A 17,871-nucleotide genomic window follows, 5' to 3' on the forward strand; every position below is an offset into this window, starting at 1 on the left:
CTGGGGAACGTCCCTACACGTGTGGGGAATGTGGGAAGAGCTTCAGTGACAACTCCCACCTGATCCGACATCAGCACATCCACAGTGGAAAACGGCCCCACACATGTAGGGAATGTGGGAAGAGTTTCATCGAGAGGTCCAGCCTCCGGAGACACCAGGGCATCCACACTGGGGAGTGGCCCTACAAGTGCTTGGATTGTGGGAAGAGGTTTAGAACCAGTGGGAATCTCCTCCTGCACCAGCGGACGCACACAGATGAGAGGCCCTTCCGCTGCACCGACTGTGGGAAGGGCTTCAAGCAGAACTCCCACCTTGTCGCCCACCGGCTCATCCACACCGGGGAGAGGCCCTACAAGTGTGGGGAGTGTGGGAAAAGCTTCAGGATGAGCTCCCACCTCCGCACCCACCAGCACTTCCACACCGGGGAACGGCCCTACAAGTGCTTGGAATGTGGGAAGAGGTTTCAGACCAGCTCAGATCTTCTCAGGCATGAGCGGACGCACACAGATGAGAGGCCCTTCCGCTGCACTGACTGCGGGAAGAGCTTCAACCAGAACTCCACCCTCGTCACCCACCGGCGCATCCACACCGGGGAGAGGCCCTACAAGTGTGGGGAGTGTGGGAAGAGCTTCACCCAGAGCTCTACCTTGACCTCACACCAACGGACCCACCGGTAAGAGAAGCCCTACCAGTGCCCCGACTGCGGGAAGAGCTTTGGCTGCTGCTTCCACCCCGAATGAAGCCCCTGATGGTGAGGCAACCCCTGGAGTCCAGTGACTGTCAGTCCATCCCTTTTGACCACAAAGGGCCAGTCCCCTTTCCCAGGGGCAGGTTTTGCCAACAGAACCCTTCTTGGGGGGTGTGTGGAGATTCCTGCCTTGGCTGGGGAACCCCCAAGGGCACTGCTGGAGGTTGAGAGCAGAGATCTCCCCACAGGCGTTGGTCTGGGGGAGTTCCATCCATCTCTAATTAAGAATTATTGCTTTTGTGCCAGCTTGAGTAGAATTGCTTCAACAATTGCTTTAGTGTAGAGCACTGTCCCATCTTATCCTGTACTCCTGGTAGTTTTAGTGTTTCTGTTGTGCAGTAAATAATTGTGATGAAGATCTTTTGTCTGATCATTTGGAACCCTAAATAAATTCATTTCTATCAATAGATCTGATTTGCCATCATTAAAAGCTGGGGGACAAAAGTGTTTCAGTCACACCTCTGTAATTCTTCTAAACTGCAACTGTTGTCATAATCCAAGGCTGAGATTGGATCCAGCAGTCCCCAGCACCCCACAGTAATTTGGGTTAGGTGGGGTCCTGGGTGGGCTTTGAGTGTGTTTTGGGGGGTCCCAGCACCTTTTGGTGTGAGCTGGGTGCTTTATTGAGGGGCAGGTGCCCTCCCAAAGCCCCCCCAGAGCAGATTGACATGGGGGGACACAGGGGGTTCCCCATTCTCGATCCATCTCAGGCTGGTTCTGCCCCCCCCAAACTCAGCTCCACCCCTTGGGATTCCCCCAAGCCCCTCCTCCACTGCCCCCCAATAACCGGGACTGGGCAGGAAGCGGGAAGGGCCCGGCGGTGTCTGGTAGAAATAAATCAGGGCAAATCTCTCTTTTACCCCCTGGGCAGTGACCACCAAGAGGCGTCCCTGCTTCACAGCAGAAGCTCCACACACTTCAACAAAGTCTGTGGAAGAATCTGCTCTATGAAAGTTGGCCCTGGGCTTTTATACTTATCCAGTGATGGATCTCCAGTCACATATTGCCAGGCCAGTGAGCAGCTGATCTGTCAAACTGTGCTTCCAAAAGCAGGATGTGTGTTGGAAGGTTGGGGAACCAGGCTGGGTTTGGCACAATTCAACACTAAACCAACCCCTTTGGCACCAGCAGTAACTCCCCACAGAGAGCTTGCAGTGCTTGCATTCTCTCATCAGATTCTTTTCCAGGTAGAACATCCTGCTACAAGGGGTCTGTTACACCTGCCCCAGAAAGGAGGGGGTAACCCAGGTTCTTAAAAAATCCCTTGGGGTGGATTAGAGTGAAACGACACTTAATAATGAGTGTTTGAAAATATATATATATGTAGGGTTTATTTTAGAACACTTTTGTTTCAAAGGTAAACAGGTATGTTGCCATTTTGGGTGTTATCATCTCTATCTCTCATCTACAGCAATATGGCATTAAGAGAACCTCTAGGGAAAATGCATAAGGGAGAGAAAGGAAAGACAGGATAAGGGTAAGGGAGAGTAAGGGAAAGCAAAGCTGAGAGTGGAAAGATGTCTATAGTCACCACCCACAGGGTCCAGTGATGGAACTTGGTAGTTGCAGCTTCCATGTCTGTGAGTTGAAGTGGTGGCCTTGATCCGTTGGGGGTGGGGGAGGGAAGCCCCCACACTCCAAGGAGTTCTGAGTTATTATATCCATGGATGGTGTCCCGGGCCATGCCACGAACCCCCAACATCTCCTGGGCCTGCGCAGAGTTCCCGTGAGGGGCCTGGGAAAAGGGTTTTTCCTGCCTTTCAAGGTTGGTGGAGGGGGGGATGGGCTTTGATGGGCCATCAGAAGTATAATGCAAAAGTCCTGCAGAAGCCTGCAAAAGTCCCTTGGCAATCCTAGAATGCATAAATCATGAACTGTTTCAGTCTTCAACATCACCCCGTGATTTATGCATTCAATAATTTGTCTTCTTTTGTTGTTCACTGTGAATCTTCTTTGTGGGCGGTGCCTTTCCTGTAGTGGACAGAAAGAGAGAAGAGTAAAGGAAGAGATAGATAAGTCTTTTCCCAGTGCAATGCAATTCCCAGAAAAAAACCAAACCTTATAGTAAAATAGTAAGCATATGGGACCTAACAGGATCTCAATAGCTACAATCAAACTTCCTAACATTAACAAAGTTACAAACACCAGGATTTAATATTGACACAAATCTAATTTTCACTAGCCACTCTCTCCACCCCGTGAGTAATCAGGGTATTCCTTAATGCATGGTGGGTGTGAGGAATTCTATTATAATGTGTCTGTTAGAGGGGCCAATGTGTCTTGAAATTGGACCTGAAATTACACATCAGTTCTTATGCAAACACATTGAGTTACTTGGGAGTTGGTACAAGGCTTTCTTATATTCTCTTCAGGTAACACTTTCTTTTCTTTTGTCTAGATTTAGTTTCATTTCTTAATATTTTGAGAAGTTTAGCCAAATATAAAATTTGATGCCTTCTGAGGCAGAGGGTTAATGCATATAATACATATTTGTATGATTCCAAATATGCATAAATTCTTGTACCAACTCCCAGGCTAAACTTGGTGGGAGTTTCTTGATTCTCAGTGGGTTGAGACGCACTTATACACATACAAAAGCTTCTCCCAAGCCAACTTGTTTTTCAATAAAAAGACAAAATAAACTTGACAAAAATTAAACTAGCAATATATAAAAGGGCTTGTCTCACACAATCTTACCAGTGAGTTGCTCATGATAAAAACACAAATAAGTCAACAATTATTAATAAGCTGATAATACAAGCAATTTTGGGAGTAGAGGAGACACAAACACAATGTTTGTGATAAATTTTACATATTGCAAACTCCTGAGACAAAAATACACACAGACGTGCACATCACAAAGTTATTAAGATAAAAACACAAACACATGCAAACCATCAGTGCTGCAAAGAACTGTACAACTCTCCAGTCCTGTTGCCACTTTGTTTTCTCATGGCATACTTGTAAACTGATAACAGAAGCAGTTGTGGGGGCAGTTATCTGTTCTGTTTATTGCAGCAATTGAAAGCTTTATCGCTCTCACATAGTTTGATCTCATCTGCTGGCAGGTTCCTGCAAAAAAAAATATCTGGCCCACTATGGACCCATTATTAAAAAGAAGGAATTATCTGTTTATCCAACTCCTTATCTGGTATGATGCCACTAGGGCAGCAATAATGGAGAAGTCTGGAACGTGTTTTCTCCAAAAAGCAAATAAACTCAGAGCATGCTGGAGCTCTTTTTTACTCCTCAGCATCTTTATTTGCTCTAGGGTGGCCAAGGTGTCAGAGGGAATACACACGGCTACTTTTTCTGTGGGAATTTGAAGTCTCAGACTTTCCAAGTGGGTGATAGTATTTGTCTGGTCCACTGTGGTGCCATCAGCAATCTGGGCAATCAGTTCAGCTTTGTTATGTCCAGCAGCTGTTTGTGAGCCAGTGTCAGCACCGAGGTAACTCACTGGCAGCTGCCACTGCCCATTAGGTTCATGGACAGGCCCCCTTCCCCCCAAGGATAGTTTATCAATATATCTATCTATCTATCTATCTGTAGGGTTTAGTTTAGAACAATTTTGTCTCCCTGTAAAGTAGGTTTGGGGCAGTTTTGGCTCCTGTCTATAGTGATATAAAAACACAAAAATAACACTTCCCCTCTCTGGCTCCAAGCCCAGCCTGTCCCCTCCAGGGCTGGGTGTTCCCCCCTCTGCCCCGGGCAGTTCCTTTGCCCATGGGCAGCAAAGCCCCCACTGCTTCTGCAACTGGAGAGTGTTGGAGCCATGGACCATTAACATTCCAGTCTCTCCCAGCTCTGCATCCCAAAAGTCGAGAGGGATCAATCTGTCACCTCAAAGTAGATCAATCCCACTGAAAATGGCTCAATCCCACCCCAAAATTCCTGTGTTTCTTATTTTCCCTATGTAATTCTGGGGCAGCCGGTGCCACCCCTCAGCTCTGGCTGAGGCTGAGGCTTGGCCTTGCACTTTTGCCTTTGCTGGATTTCTTCATCAAATATTTCTCTCTCCCTGAAAAGAAAAATATGGAAGGTTTTTGATAATCTGGACATCTTTAGACCATCTGGACAAATGACAGTTTGCAGTGTTGGAACAGCTCAGCCAGAACATTTTCCATGTTTAATCATTTGTTCCCATCCCTCCCAGGAGGGAGGACACTGAACTCTTCCACAGAAACAGAAAACTAGTTTTCTGCACCAGCCTCTGGGAAAGTGGAATGGTAGAGTGGACTGTTCAAAACCCCCTTGAAAGCAATGGGCAGTGAGACCTTCAAACCTTGGGATGTGCATTTAGCAAAAGCCACCTAGTTAGTTAATCCTATAAGCTCAAGAGAGAAAACTCCAGGCCAATTCAGTGTCTAAGATCAGCTAAAAAGAGCAGGTCCTTTCATCAGGCCCACAGGCCCAGGGGAACACACACGACGCGCCCTCCCAGGCAATGGTTCTACAGTTTTAGAAGATGGTCCCTCCAATGCCAGAACTCTCCACCCCCCGGTTCTGCCCAGTTCTGCCCCCAACACGCCCCTTGGGGAATGGGGTTTGGGGTCTTTGGGACCCCTTCTTCCTCATCTTTATCTTCTTCACAGCACGTACAGTCCTTGGAGTGCCTCCAAAGTTCTGGCCTTGAAGGTCGCTTTGTCTCTTGCGGGATCTTGTTGTCCAGGCCTAGGGTGTGATATTGTTCAATAAAGGTATTTTTCTACAATTCTACCTTGAAAAGAAGTCTAAACATGCTAAAGGAATTTAGAAAGTTTGATATCAAATGGGGTCATAGGGTTGGGTCTGTGTAAAGTACTGTGCTAAAGCGTGGCATATAATACAGCTACATTAACATCTACATTTACTACACAACTACTTTTAAAATCTAAAAAAAAAAAAAAAAAATTCCAGAAAGCTTTAAGGCATCACACAAACCTAGTTAGTTAACTCTACCAGTTGAACTGGCCCTGCCCAAAAAGAACCTCTCCGTACCATTGAAGGGGATAAAATCCCTGTGGTCCATATGAGGAATGTGTTAGGGAGGACAGTTTGGATTAGTCCTGCCTTAAGCAAAGGCAAAGCCACCCTTGGGATTGTTTCACCTCAAGGACTTGGGTGCACATGGTGGATGATGCAGAGGGATGGGGAAACACTCTGTGTACCTCAGGGGGATTTGGTTTTTGGGTCAGAACAGTCCGTGATGTTGAACTGTAGAATATTGTTTGCCCAATGACACTCCCACTGTGTGCCAGAACTCCCATGAACAATGAGGTCTTTCCTTATGTACATTTTTTTATTTTCTAAGCTTTTGATGTTTTCTTTAAAAAAAAGTCATGTTTCCATTCCCTCCTTCTTCAGTAGCCCCCATCTTGTGTGTCCCAGAGACTTCGTCTAACTGGGGAGTCTCAGATTGGATTTGAGTGACATAAATGAACCTGCAAGAACCTTTTGTCTGAGATTCCTTTCCTGAGGAAGGCAGGACTGATCAGGAAATGAGAAAAGGTTTCTGGCTGCCCCAGCTTAGGGACTGGGCCTGTGCCTGGAGCTGGAAGAGCTAAGACTGTCTACTGTGCAAAGTGGACTTCAGTGGAGGCAATGTGGACTTAACACATAGCAGGGGAAGGACTTTTGGTTTTTCTTGAGCTGTACCTTCCTTTGGTTTTGTTTGCTGGCAATAAATGAACATCCCTCTGTGTCTCAGGCAGCTCTTTCTCCAAGCCAAGCATGTGGGAGTTGGTGCCAAGGAGCTGAAACCTGCAGGTCCAGCCTTGAGTGGAGGGAGCTCAGATTTGCCCAAGGCTGCTTTGAGTGCCAGGGGTTTGATGAGGGAATGGTGGGGTGGGATAGGGATAAAGTCTGATGGATTGTCAGACATAAAGGGTCTTGATTTTCTTATCTATTCAGACTGAATTAGGAGGTGCCTGGGATCAATATCAGATGGAGATTGCTGATATCAATGTATAAATGGGGAAAAAAGTAAACAGGCCACAAAAAAGACATCTTTTCTCAAGGTTTTATTAATACAAGATATTCACTTTGAATGCACTTCTGAGATCTGTCTAATTAACCACAAAAGAATTGAAGACTAACAAGTAAATTATTCCCAGGGGCTTGTCTGGTTAAGATGCCATCAGTGAGAAGAGAGTGTGGAGGAATGAGCAGACAAGGAGACTGTCCCTGGGGCCTGGGGAAGCAGGAACTCAGAGTCACTGGTTCCAGGTGGCAAAAGGACTGTGGAGTGTGGCTGTGAAATCTGTCTAATAAACTCAAAATAATGGAAGACTTAAAAGTAAATTATTCCCAGAGTTTTGTGTCCTTAAGATGTTTTGAGTGTCAATGAGCCCTTTGGCACTGAATTGCTGAACTGAGGATCTGAAGACTGAACAAGCCTCTAGAGAAGTCAAATTCATCAGGAAACCTCCAAGTTGCTGCAGATGTCAGCAAGCTCCACTGAGGCCATCATGAAAAGAGAGTGTAGAGGAATGAGCAGACAAGGAGACCATCCCTGGAACTGGGGAAGCACAAACTCATAGTCACTGGTGCCAGGTGGCAAATGGACTGTGGGATATTTCTGGGAGAGTCCCTAAAGGGTGTGCTGGTTTCAGGGGGAGTACAGTTAAATTTCTTCCCTGTGGCCAGTGCAGGGCTGTGTTTTGGCTTTGTGCTGAACACAGGGTTGATAATCACAGAATGTGCTGAATTGGAAGGGACCCACAAGGATCATCCAGTCCAACACTTTGCCCTGCACAGGAGCATCCCCAAGAGTGACACCATGAGCCTGAGAGGATCATCCAATCACTTCTTGAGCTCTGTCAGCCTTGGTGCTGTGCCCACTGCCCTGGGGAGCCTGGTCAGTGCCCAAACACCCTCTGGGGGAAGAACCTCTTTCTAAAATCCAATCTAACCCTGCCCTGACACAACTCCAGGCCATTCCCTCAGTCCTGGCCCTGGTCCCCCCAGGGCAGAGCTCAGGGCCTGTCCCTCCTCTGCCCCTCCCCAGGAAGTTGGACCTGCAGTGAGGTCTCCCCTCAGTCTCCTCTTCTCCAGCTGAACACACCAAGTGCCCTCAGTGTCCTCACACGGCTTCCCCCCAAGGCCCTTCCCCATCTTCCTTGCCCTCCTTTGGACACTCTCTAATGGCTCAATCTCTCCCTTCCATTGTGTCCCCCCAAACTGCCCCAATGGTGCAGGTGAGGCCGCCCCAGGGCAGAGCAGAGCGGGACAATCCCCTCCCTGGCCCGGCCATGCTGGGCCTGATGCCCCCAGGACAGGCTTGGCCCTCCTGGCTGCCAGGGCACTGCTGACTCAGGGCCAACTGGCCACCCACCAGCACCCCCAGGGCCCGTTCCCAGCACTGCTTTCCAGCCTCTCCTTCCCAGTCTGTCCGTCCATCCAGGGTTGCCCCATCCCACGGCAGAATCCGGCACTTGCCCCTGTTGAAGTTCTCAGGGTTCCGAAAGAGCCGTGAGGTCACGGGATGTCAAAGAGCCCCACGGAGCTAAAGGGACCCTTGGGACACTGTGGAACCTCATGGAATCAGGGGACCTTTCTGGAACTGTTGAACCTCATGGAATCAAGGGGACATTGTGACATGTGGGGCCTCATGGAATCAGAGGAACCCTGTGGAATATCATGGATTCAAGGGGCACCTGTGACACTGCAGGGTCTCATGCTCCAGGAGGAACCCTGGGACACTGTAGGATCTCATGGAGCCAAGGTGCCATTGTGACACAGCATGGCTGCATGGAATCAGGGATCCATAGTAAAAGTCCACAGCTTCATGGAAAAAATGAGTCCTGGGACACTGTGGAACCTCATGGAATCGAGGCCATTGTGACACTGCAGAGCCTCATGAAGCCAAAGGAACCCTGGGACTTTTTGGAACCTCATGGAGTCAAGGGCCAGTTGTGACACTGCAGAGCCTCTTGGAACTAAAGGAATTGTGGAGAACTGCCGATGCCTAAACCCTTTTACTATTGTTGGCTGTTAATAAAGACAATCTGACTGTGTCACTAAAAAGAGAAGTTTTATTCTTCTGTCCTCCTCGTCCACCCCGAAATGGCAGAAAAGTTATGCAATGTTTACATTAAAGCTTTTTTATCCCACCTAGCACAGGAATTTTTAGGCTACAGGGAAGGAGGCATGCATGGACCTATTTAACATACTTCACGCACTTTTTCTAACTTTCCACACTATTCAAATTTTTCTAACAACACATTGTCATTCTTAATTATAAATTAATTCATATTTCATAAGTGGAGTGAACTAAAACAGTCTTTTCCTTCTCATTTTTAACTTTGGTAGCAGGTGTTCACCACAGGTGTCCTTCCCCTGAAGTTTGCAGCTTCTTCTCTCACTCTCACAGTGCCCAAGGCCGTCTGATGGATTCCATTGCTATCTCTGAGGCCTCTCTCTGGGGAGCTGCCTCTGGCTCTCCAGCCTGAACACCTGTTTGGTCTCCCACCCCCAGCTGTGATTCAGTTTTCTGGAATGATTATAAATGAATTAAAAAGCTTTTTTGGGCCATGATCTAGGCAACTCCTGCCGTGGATAACATGGATGGCAGGAAGGCAGAAGAGAAGGACATGAAAGGGTCACCTGTGAGCAAAAGGTATTTTTCATTTTCAGTAGTCTCTGAATTTTTGTTACTAGTTTTCTGTTTCTGTGGAAGAGTTCAGTGTCCTCCCTCCTGGGAGGGATGGGAACAAATGATCAAACACGGAAAACATTCTGGCTGAGCTGTTCCAACACGGCAAACTGTAATTTGTCCAGACGGTCTAAAGATGTCCAGATTATTGAAAACCTTCCAAATTTTTCTTTTCAGGGAGAGAGAAATATTTGATGAAATATTTGAAGAAATCCAGCAAAGGCAAAAGTGCAAGGCCAAGCCTCAGCCTGCGGAGAGCTGAGGGGTGGTAGCGGCTGCCCCAGAATTACACAGAGAAAATAAAATACATAGGAATTTTGGGGTTGGATCGAGCCATTTTCAGTGGGATTGATCTACTTTGAGGTAACAGATTGATCCCTCTCGACTTTTGGGATGCAGAGCTGGGAGAGGCTGGAATGTTAATGGTCCTTGGCTCCAACACTCTCCAATTGCAGAAGCAGCAGGGGTTTTGCTGCCCAAGGGCAATGGAACCGCCTGGGGCAGAGGGGTGAACATCCACCCCTGGAGGGGACAGGCTGGGCTTGGAGCCAGAGAGGGGAAGTGTTATTTTTTATGGTTTTATATCACTATAGACAGGAGCCAAAACTGCCCAAGCCTACTTTACCTGGAGACAAAATTGTTCTAAACTAAACCCTACATATATATATATATATATGTATATAGATAAACTATCCTCGGGAGGGGGGGAGGGGGTTCTGCATCTTTCCACTCTGATATTTTCTTTCTTTTCCCTTCTACATTTTCTTAAATGTTATTTTTATGCTTTCATATCACTATAGATAGGAACCAAAATGGCTCCAAACCTGCTTTACATGGCAACCAAACTGTTCTAAACTAAACACTACATATATATATCTATAAACACTGATTATTCACTGTCCTTTCACCCTAATCTGCCCAAGGCCTGGATTAAAAAGACCCTGGGTCACCCTCGCTGTCAGAGGGGTTGGGACAGGGGCTGGACACGGGGGAAGCTTCTGGCAGCTGTTCACAGAACCAACCCCAGGAGCCCCCCTGCTACCAAAACACGTCCATCCAGACCCAATACACTGCCCAGCACGGATCACCTGGAATGTGGGTCACCAGATCTGTGCCCAACATGGGTCCCTGTGGATCATCCAGTGGGAGTCCTCCAATGGCTGATGGAGTTGGAGCAGCGGCCGAAGCTCTTCCCGCAGTCGGGGCACTCGAGGGCTTCCCTTACTGGTGGGTCCGTTGGTGTCTGGTCAAGGTAGAGCTGTCGGTGAAGCTTTTCCCACACTCCCCACACTTGTAGGGCCTCTCCCCGGTGTGGATGCGCCGGTGGGTGATGAGGTTGCCGTTCTGCTTGAAGCCCTTCACACAGTCGGTGCAGCAGAAGGGCCTCTCATCCGTGTGCGTCCGCTCATGCCTGAGGAGATCTGAGCTGGTCTGAAACCTCTCCCCACATTCCAAGCACTTGTAGGGACGTTCCCCAGTGTGGAAGCGCTGGTGGGTGCGGAGGGTGGACCTGTCCCTGAAGCTCTTCCCACATTCCCCACACGTGTAGGGGCGTTCCCCAGTGTGGATCATCTGGTGTCGCATCAGGTGGGACCTCTGGCTGAAGCTCTTCCCACATTCCCCACATGTGTAGGGACGTGCCCCAGTGTGGAGGTGCTGGTGGGTGAGGAGGTGGGAGCTCTTCCTAAAGTTCTTCCCACATTCCAAGCACCTGAAGGGCTTCTGCCTGTTGGGAGGCTGCTCAGGGACCACCAGGTCACAGCTCTGCCTCAAGCTCCGGCCACCTTCCCGGCACAGGCTGGGTCTTTCCTCCTCAGAGCACCCTGGGCTGGCTTTGGAGCCCCTCCTGCGGGGGGATCTCTGGGCCTTTTCCTCCCCGCTGCCTTCCTGCGCCGTGGAGCCCTTCAAAACGGCCTCTCCCACCAGCATCTGCCGGGGGGATTTGTCCTCCGGGCTCTCCATCCTCGGCTCGGGGCCTGGGGCAGGAAGCAAGAAGGACAGGGAGGGGATTTGCCTCTGGCCCACAGGGAAGGCCAAGGACATCCCCCCAACTCCGGCCCCGGCAGGACGGCGGCGGCAGCGGGGTTGTCCTGCAGCCGGGGGCCATGCTCGGCTGCCAGAGCCAGCACAACACCCGCCCAAAGGGCCACTGACTTCCTCCTCACCTGCCTGGGGGGCCCAAGGCATCTTCCTCTTCCTCGCAGCCTCCTCCTCCATCCGCCCAAGCTTTGGGAAGGACAAATCCTGATGGGGGAGAAAACAAGGGCTGAGCGCGTTGGCTTGGGGGTTCCTCCTGCCCAAGTCCATCTCTAGAACTCACCGGGCATCCTGTGACCATAAAAACCTCTAAAAAACACCAAGATTCAGCCCAGAAAAACCCAAACCACTGAGATTTAGGCACAAAACCTTCAGAAACAGCAAGAAGACCCCTGCCCCCCCAAACTGCAAAAAGCTGAGATTTAGATAAAAAATACTCCAAAATATGAAGATTAACCAAAAAAATCTCTCCCAGGAGTTCCCCCTCTTTGGTCTCTCGCCTCTGGGGTTCAGAGGGTCTCCCCTGTCTGGCATGCTGGTGGTCCCACTTAGGGATGCTGGGAGTATTGCGGGTCCCAGGGGTCCCTTCTCTGATTCTCGCCTTCAGGGTGCCACATTCCCACACATTCCCCCTCTCCAGGTTCTCAAATTCATTGTCCTGGGGATCCCAGGGGTCCCCACTCTCCAGGCTTCCCCTTCTCCATGCCCCCCATTTCAGGCTCCCGGGAGTCCCGGGGCTCCTCCCTCTCCGTGCTCCTCCCTCCAGGCTGCCGGGGGTCCCCCAGCTCCAGTATCACCCCGCCCGCCCTCCACACTCGGCAGCTCCCGGGCTCCACACCCACCCCCAGGATTCCTGGGGGGCCCCAAAACCGCTGTGTCCCCCCCGCCGGCACCGGGCTGACAATGGAGCCGGCGGGGCCTGACCCAGCAACACCAACCCCCACCATGGGGGGGACCCACAACCCCCCGCCCACTGCCAGGGCTGTGCCCCCAAACCAGCCCGGCACAAGGGCCGGTTGTGCCCAAGGCAACCAAACAGCCCCACAGGTGGGGGGACACCAGAGGCTGCCCCAGGGAAACCAGAGCAGGGAGCAGATTGGGCCCCCTGACACGTGGGGGGGCTCTGGGTTCAGCCTGACCAGGGGCAATTTGGCACCAACAGCACGGCCCCGACCGCTGGCTCGGCACAGGGGGCCTGAGCTCCCCCCTCTCCAGGCTCTTGGGGCTCTCACAGCTCCTCCCTCTCTCCAGCCTCCCCTGCTCTCCAGGGATCAAGGCATGGGGACACCAAGGCACCCCCACAGCAACTCCACTCCTGCTCTCCCTCCTCCTATTAACCCCCTCTCTCACCCGTTTCCCGAGCAGTTCCCTGGTGTGGATGTGCTGGTGTCGGATCAGGTGGCATCTCTGGTTGAAGCTCTTCCCACATTTCCCACACGAATAGGGCCGTTCCCCAGTGTGGATGTGCTTGTGACGGATGAGGTGGGATCTCTGGATGAAGCTCTTCCCACACTCCCCACACGTGTAGGGACGTTCCCCAGTGTGGATGTGCTGGTGTTGGAGCAGGTGGGTGCTTGCCCTGAAGCTCTTCCCACATTCCAAGCACTTAAAGGGCTTTTCCCTGCTGGGAGGCTGCTCAAGGACCACCAGCTCGGAGCTGCGCCTCAAGCTCCGGCCGCCTTCCCGGCACAGGCTGGGTCTTTCCTCCTCAGAGCACCCTGGGCTGGCTTTGGAGTCCCTCCTGTGGGGAGATCTCCGGGTCTTTTCGTCCCCGCTGCCTTCCTGCACCGTGGAGCCCTTCAAAACAGCCTCTCCCAACAGGGTCTCACGGGGGGATTTGTCCTCCGGGCTCTCCGTCCTCACCTTGGGGCCTGGGGCAGGAAGCAAGAAGGACAGGGAGGGGATTTGCCTCTGGCCCACAGGGAAGGCCAAGGACATCCCCCCAACTCCGGCCCCGGCAGGACGGCGGCGGCAGCGGGGTTGTCCTGCAGCCGGGGGCCATGCTCGGCTGCCAGAGCCAGCACAACACCCGCCCAAAGGGCCACTGACTTCCTCCTCACCTGCCTGGGGGGCCCAAGGCATCTTCCTCTTCCTCGCAGCCTCCTCCTCCATCCGCCCAAGCTTTGGGAAGGACAAATCCTGATGGGGGAAAAACAAGGGCTGAGCGCGTTGGTTTGTGGGTTCCTCCTGCCCAAGTCCATCTCTAGAACTCACCGGGCATCCTGTGACCATAAAAACATCCAAAACAGCAAGATTCAGCCCAGAAAAACCCAAACCACCGAGATTCAGGCAAAAAAACCCTTAGAAATAGCGACAGAAACCCCTCCCCAACTGCAAAAAGTTAAGATTCACCTAAAAAATACTCCAAAATATGAAGCTTTGCCCAAAACATCTCTGCCAAAAGTTCCCCTCTGGTCTCTCCCCTCTAGAGTTCGGAGTGTCTCCCCTCTCTGAGATGCTGGGGGTTTCACTTAGGAATACTGCAAAAAGTTAAGATCCACCCAAAAAGTAATCCAAATTATAAAGATTCAGCCCCAAAAAAGGGTGTTTAATTAGGAGGATGAGGGGAGTGAGGTCACTTCATGAGCAATTGATTGTGTTGCAATATATTAATCAAAAGCTGTTTTAATGTAGTGTCACTTAAAATTTGCCAGGGCTGTTCCTCGAGGTTCTCTGGCCCCCTGCCAGTCCGGGGCTGTTTCTCCAAACCACCAAACCACGTGTGCCAAACGCCCTGGTTGGTCAGTGCCGGCTGGGGGAGAGGGCACTCGCTGAGGGGATGAGAAAACTGCACCCGGGGCTGGGCTGAAAGAGGCTTCAGCACCACTTCTGATGGCCCAGGGGCAGCATCTGGCTTCTCCCAAACAGAGAGATGGCTCTTGTTCCTCTGCAGGGAGTCAAGGGCAGCAGGGTGACTCCTGCTGCATGGATGGAATGGCAGAGGATCCCTTGGGTCCCCAGGCTGGATCAGCACTTGGGGATACAAACTGCCCTCGGGCTCAGGATGCAGCTGCCAGCACAGATTTCCCTGCAAAGTCTGCATTGAGTCAAGCTCTGGAGAAGAGATTGTACCCCATGGATGGGATTGCAGAGGCTCCATCAGGTCCCCAGCATCAATCAGCAACCAGGAATATACATAAGAGGCCCCCTCTAAGAGTTCTGGGGGAGTGTCCCGTAGGGAGGGGACAGTGTCACCCCACCAGGGCAGGGCTGGCAAGTGGGAGGCTGCTCCAGGGCCCTGCAAGAGGCCTCGTGCTCTGCTCGGCCCCAGCACTGGCTGGTCCCAACACCCCCGGCTGCCCCCGGCCCTGGGCAGCTCTGCTGCCACAGGCTGTGCCCTCACCGTGGCCCTGCAATGGCCCTGCCTGTCCCTCACCATGGCCCTGCCCGTGGCCCTGTCCCTTGGCTCTCTCTCTGCCAGCTGAGTGTGGGGCACATGGGCTGGGGGTCCCTCCCAAGCCCCCCGGGCAGCCGGCGTTGGCTGGGGGGATGTGAGGGCTGGGCCTGCTCAGCACAGCCCCGACCTCGTGCCCAGCGCCTCTTTCCTGCCCCACACAAGAGCTTCCCGGCCCCCCCAGGGCTCCCCTGCTGCTGCCTCTGCTCCTGGCCCTGCCTTTGCTGCTCCCTTGGCTGGGCCAGCGGCTGCAGGGGGGGATGGCAGCAGCTTCAGCTCCACGGCAGTTCCTGGGGGGAGCTCAGCCCGGGAGGGACGGGCAGGGACCTGATGGGGATGGACAGGGGCCCAGCAGGGACAGCCAGGGCCTGCAGGGGAAGGCACAGGGACAACCTGGCCCCCCACACTGCCAGGGCTGTCTCTGCTCCTCCTTGCAGGCTCCGTGGCCAGGCAGAGTTTGTGTTCCTGGGTGCCACCATCTCAGCACTTGCAGCCGCTCAAATCAGCGCCCGCAGCTCTGCAGCAAAGCCCCAGCTCACCTGGCACACAGGGGATGGACACAGCACCTTCTCAGGAATGGGCACCTTCATCTGTTCCCCACCATGGGACTCTCCTTCCTCCGCAGCACCTCTGCCTTGCACTTATTCTCAGCCTCACCTCAGGGACAGCTCTGGGCTCACCTCCGCGCCACTTCTCAGCCTCACCTCAGGGCCTGGGCTCAAGGACAGGAACCTGCAGGGAGGGGACATGATGTGCAAGCTGAGGGCTGCCTGCTTGCACTGGCCTCTGGGCTTCTTTCTCCTTCTACAACCAGCCCAGAACTTAGCCTGCTTTGCTAACACCACACATTTACACACTAACCCTGCAGATATATATGGACAGACATCTCTATCACCCTGGGGATAGAGCCTCAAGCATGTGCTGCCACAGGAATGGGAATCAGAGAATCACACAATCAGCCACGTTGGAAAAGACCTCCGAGATCATCAAGTTCAACCCTTGATCCAACCCCGCCGTGCTTCCCAGACCATGGCACTGAGGCCACATCCACTCTCACCTTCAACACCTCCAGGGACACTGACTCCACCCCCTCCCTGCCCAGCCCATTCCAAGGCCTGATTACTCTCTCGGCAAAAAATTGCTTCCTAATATCCAACCTAAACCTCCCCTGGCACAGCTCAAGACCCAGCCCTCTTGTCCTACTGCTGCTTCCTGGCACAAGAGCCCCACCCCCACCTGGCTACAACCTCCTGGCAGGGACTTGCAGAGAGTCGGGAGGTCTCCCCTGAGCCTCCTCTTCTCCAGCCTCAACAACCCCAGCTCCCTCAGCCTCTCCTCACACCATTTGTGCTCCACTCCCTTCTCCAGCCTCGTTGCTTTTCTCTGCACTTGCTCCAGGCCACCATCCATTGGCCCTCTTGGCCACCTGGCCACACTCTACATCCTCTTCAGCTTCCTGTCCATCCACACTCCCAGCTCCCTTTCTGCCTGGCTGCTCTCCAGCCACTCTGGCCCCAGCCCGGGGGGCTGACGGGGCTTCTTGTGGCCAAAGGGCAGGACCCAGCCTTTGGCCTGCTTGAACCTCAGCCCCTTGCAATCAGCCCATGGATCCAGCTTGGCCAGGTCCCTCTGCAGAGCCCTCCTGCCTTCCAGCACATCAACACACCCCCAGCTTGGGGTCAGCTGCACATTTGCTGATGAAATGCCTGGTTCTGCAGGAGCTGCAGATGCTCAAGGGGCAGCAGGACCAAGTCAGGGACCTGGGGGAGCCTGGGGGGCTTTGGGGTCCAGGAGGGTCCTGGGGGAGCTGGGGAGGGGCTTTGGAGAGTGGGGGTACAGACCAGGACAGACCAGAACCTCCTCACTGCTCCCCAGATCTCTCTGGAGCTGGGACACATTGTCCTGGGAAACCTGAGCCCCCCCCCCAGTGCCCTCCCAGTACAGGCCACTGTGTTCCTGTCCCAGGGTGCCGGGTGATCCCTTTTGAAGGGGGTTGGAAGGGATTTGAGGGGGGGGCTGGGAGAGATTTGAAGGGATCTGGGGGGGTTGCATAGGGATTTGAGGGGGTTTGGTTGCATTTGGGGGAGTTAAAATAGGTTTTGGGGGCATTGGGGCATCAAAGGGATCTGTGGGGAGAGGGGATAAAAGGGAAAATGGAGGTTAAGAGACATTGGGAGGGGGGGTTAAAGGGGCCTGGGGGGGAGAGGAGGGGCTGCACCAAGAGCAGGTGAGTCCTGAGACCCCCCTTGGTGTCCCCAAGACCCTCGCCATTATCCTCACTGTCTCCAAACCCCATCCCTGATGTCCCCAATCCTCCATCTCACTCCAGGAGACCCCCTGGACCCTCTGACCACAAAAAAGCTCCACCCCTCACACTCAAAGAAAGGCCAAGGGCATCTGGGGACACATTGGGGATAGTTGGGGGGCTTTGTGGGGCACTGGGGGATTACTGGGGGATACTGGGACACACTGGGGGGAACCAGGGGACATTGGGAGGAACTGGGGGGTTACGGAGGGACACTGGGAGGGCACTGGGAGGGCCTGGAGGTGAACTGGGGCACACTGGGGGGCACTGGCAGAGAACTGGGGAGTTACTGAGGGATTATCAGGACACACGGGGGGACACTGGCAGGTTACTGGGACAGACTGAGGGTCACTGGGAGGTCATTGGGATATACTGGGGGGCACTGGCATCCCCTTACCCGCATGCAGTACAGCTCCCCTCGGGATTTTGAGGGAGTACCCCTAGGACCCCTCCCCTGGGGGCTGGGGACCCCCTGCACCCCACTGCTGGGCTTTAGCGGACCCCCCATAATCCCCTCAAAACCCCTGAAATATTCTCCAAAATCCACCCCTCGACCCGTCGAAACCTCCTCAAGGTCCCCTCAAATCTCCTCAGAGACCTCATCCCTCCCCCGGACCCCCTAAACCCTCTCAGTGACCCGCAAAACCCACCGGGGACCTCCCAAACCTATTCAGGGACCCCCCAATCCCCCTCAGGGACCCTCAAAACCCTCTGGGACCCCTTAAACCCCCAAAACTGCCTAAAAGGTCCCC

At 52.9% G+C, this 17,871-nt stretch overlaps 2 pseudogenes; one reads left to right on the forward strand and one right to left on the reverse strand.

The window, feature by feature from the left end:
- Positions 1-716, forward strand: part of LOC113980769 — a 932-nt pseudogene extending 216 nt beyond the window's left edge.
- A 9,802-nt stretch (positions 717-10,518) lies between these two features.
- Positions 10,519-17,522, reverse strand: LOC113980770 (annotated as a pseudogene).
- Positions 17,523-17,871: the final 349 nt, after the last annotated feature.

The sequence above is a fragment of the Neopelma chrysocephalum genome, unplaced genomic scaffold (genome assembly GCF_003984885.1).
Source record: "Neopelma chrysocephalum unplaced genomic scaffold, ASM398488v2 Primary Assembly neopelma1_95166, whole genome shotgun sequence".
Classification (NCBI taxonomy): Eukaryota; Metazoa; Chordata; class Aves; order Passeriformes; family Pipridae; genus Neopelma; species Neopelma chrysocephalum.